The following is a 3,205-nucleotide window of genomic DNA, read 5'->3' on the forward strand; positions in this document are numbered from 1 at the left end:
ATATGTTTTCTTTTCATTGTTGTTTTCTTGGTATATTTGGTATTATTTTTTAATGTCAGCCATCATGCATGAAAAATAGTGGAATTTCTATGTATTCTTTATTCAGAGAAGGTTCACTTAATCCTCTAATAGACAGCTTGGAGGAAACTACTAAACCAAGGATTGGAATAATTTAGAGACTGGGTTTGCCCACATCCAGTACTCTTGCAGTACTAAGGAGTAGCTCTCCAAGGCTCCCACCTGAAAGTCTTTGGTAAGAACTCAGTTTCTCTTATTTGGTTGCTCTGCTCCATATTCCTTATTTTTTGGTCTCCTCAGTTTTGTAAGATTGCAGATATTACTGCTCTGTTTCAATGGCTTTCTGCTTAGTTCTTTAGTCCCCTCCTTGAAACATCTAATCTGCAAATACTGTAAAGAGAACACTGAGTTGTTTAGGACTGACCTACCATGACCTAGGCCCTCTGAGTCCTAGCTGCAAATAAGTTCTCTGGATTCTCTACCTTTTAGCCATGGCCATTTGCCTAGATTTCTCCACCTCTTCTGTTCCATGAATTTTCAACTGCCACTAAGAAAAAAGTGGCCATAGAATGCACAGGGCTTGGCTACTCAAGTTTTCGTTGCCTTGGAAGTTTACCAATGCTCTCAAAAAATTGTTTTTTCTAATTATATATGACCGATCTAGTTTTTTTCATGGGATCATTTTTTTGCCTCAAGCTACTCTGTATTAGTTAAAAATGAAAGTAATTCTTCATCATTCTTCTGCTGTTGTCATTGGTTTTACTCATTTTTGAGACAAAAGAGATAATAAAATGCATAAATTGTAATTACACAACTAGATGCATTTTATATAGTTATACACTTGGATAATTAACTCCTATATAAAAATATCAAATATTGAATATTTCTTGCACTACAGAAGGTCCTGAGAAACCTCTTTTCATCTCTAATAATATCTTCCATTCAATGGGGGAACCAGTATTCTTTCATCTTCATCAGTTAATATTACCTGTTCTTGATTTTCATGTAAATGGAATTGCACAATATCTGTCTTTTGTGGCTGCTTTCTTGGTGTAACTTTTTTGAGATTTATTCATGCAGTTGCACATATCAGTAGTTTGCTATTATTTTTACTAATGTGTATTTTTTCCTTATATGAATATACCACAATTATTTTCATCCATTCTATACTTAATACACATTTTAATTAATTCAAATTTGGGACTGTTATGAATAAATCTGATACATAGTCCCATATAAGTCCAGTTATGATCATCAAGCACTCTTTGTTGCTGAGTATATGCCTACCAACAAGCAGTATATTCATTCTCACTGCAATAAAGGAAAGAAAAAAATGTGCTTAGTAGTATATGACACTATTTACTATTTACTATTTTTCAAAAGGTGCTAGCCACTATAAAAAAGCAGGAAAACTAAACTATGGATATGTTGGAAAACTAAAAAAAATCATGATCCTTATTATGAATAAGATTCAATTGAAACAAACAAAACATATAAATGAACAAACAAAACACTATCAACTACTCTGCTTCAAAAATACAATTAACTATCCCAGAGAGAAAAATTTAAATGACCACAAAAAAGCAGGAACAGTTGCCAAAAACCAATAAAAAGTAATGATCAAAACAGGTAACAAAGTTCAAATATGTGATTGCCTTCAAAATTGCTCTTAAAAAAACAGATATATCGCTTCTCGGCCTTTTGGCTAAGATCAAGTGTAGTATCTGTTCTTATCAGTTTAATATCTGATACGTCCTCTATCCGAGGACAATATATTAAATGGATTTTTGGAGCAGGGAGATGGAATAGGAGCTTGCTCCGTCCACTCCACGCATCGACCTGGTATTGCAGTACTGCCGGGAACGGTGCACCAAAAAAAAAAAAAAAAACAGATACATCTTGAGGCAAGATGGTGGCATGAGGAGGGCAGCGGAAATCCCCTCCCAAAACCATATATATTATTAAAAATACAACAAATACAACTATTTACAAAAGAGAGACCAAAAGATACAGGACAACAGCCAGGCTACATCTACACCTGCAAAAACCCAGCGCCTCACGAAGGGGGTAAGATACAAGTTGCAGCCAGGCAGGACCCAAGCACGCCTCTGACCCCAGCTCCTTGGCAGGATGAGAGGAGTTGGAGCGGGGAGGGAAAGGGAGCCCAAGACTGCTAATAAACAGCCCCAGTAATCTGCACCGGGAGCACAGACACACAGTGCATAGTGTGCTGGATACTAGGAAAACAGAACAGTAAAATCTGTGAGCGGGTCCCCACACCTGGCAACCCTGGGACAAAAGAAAAGCGAGTGCTTTTAGAAAGTCTTAAAGGGACAAGAGCCTCACTGCTGGACAGAAGCATCCTGGCACACACAGCCCAGCAGCTGGGAATCCCAGGAACTCTGGGCACCCTGAACCCCTGGGCAACAGTGTAGCTCTGATGCCCCTGATGGTGATAAACAGCCTCCCACCCATTCCCCTCTGGTATGGCCCTGCCACAGCAGAGCAGCATCCTGAGACCGGCCATGCCACAGCAGCCATGCAGAGCCACCTCCACAGCTGACCGGGCCAGACTTAGATAGAGGCCCTGTCGGCATGCAGCTGCCCAGCACAAGCTGCTAGGGGTTGCCATTCTCACAGGAGAAGAAGGCAACTGGCAAGCAGGAACAGACTTTGTTCTCCCAGCTGACACACATGCCAACTGCCCATGACTATTGACATGAAAATGCAGAAGAACTTGATCCAGACCAAAATCACAGAGACAATCACCGAGAAGGAGCCTGGGGAGATAGGCTTCACCAATCTTTCTGAAAAAGAATTCAAAATAAAGGTCATAACCATGATGATGGAGCTGCAGAGAAAAATGCAAGAGCTAACTGATAAAGTTGGGAGGAGAATACAGAAATAAAACAATCTCTGGAAGGACTTAGAAGCAGAATGGACGAGATGCAAGAGGCCATTAACAGAATAGAAATCAGAGAACAGGAATGCAGAGAAGCCGACACAGGGAGAGATAAAAGGATCCCCAGGAATGAAAGAATATTAAGAGAACTATGTGACCAATCCAAAAGGAACAATATCCACATTATAAGGGTACCACAAGAAGAAGAGAGAGAAAAAGGGATGGAAAGTGTATTTAAAGAAATAATTGCTGAAAACTTCCCCAAACTGGGGGAGGAAATAGTCG

The 3,205-nt window shown here is 39.7% G+C and overlaps 1 non-coding gene across 1 annotated transcript; it reads left to right on the forward strand.

Moving 5' to 3' along the window:
- Window positions 1-1,703: 1,703 nt before the first annotated feature.
- Window positions 1,704-1,894, forward strand: LOC140843306 (U2 spliceosomal RNA). Its single transcript, XR_012120932.1, has one exon. It is a non-coding gene; the product is annotated as a U2 spliceosomal RNA (small nuclear RNA).
- The last annotated feature ends 1,311 nt before the right edge of the window (window positions 1,895-3,205 follow it).

Source organism: Manis javanica, chromosome 8 (assembly GCF_040802235.1).
Source record: "Manis javanica isolate MJ-LG chromosome 8, MJ_LKY, whole genome shotgun sequence".
Taxonomy (NCBI): domain Eukaryota; kingdom Metazoa; phylum Chordata; class Mammalia; order Pholidota; family Manidae; genus Manis; species Manis javanica.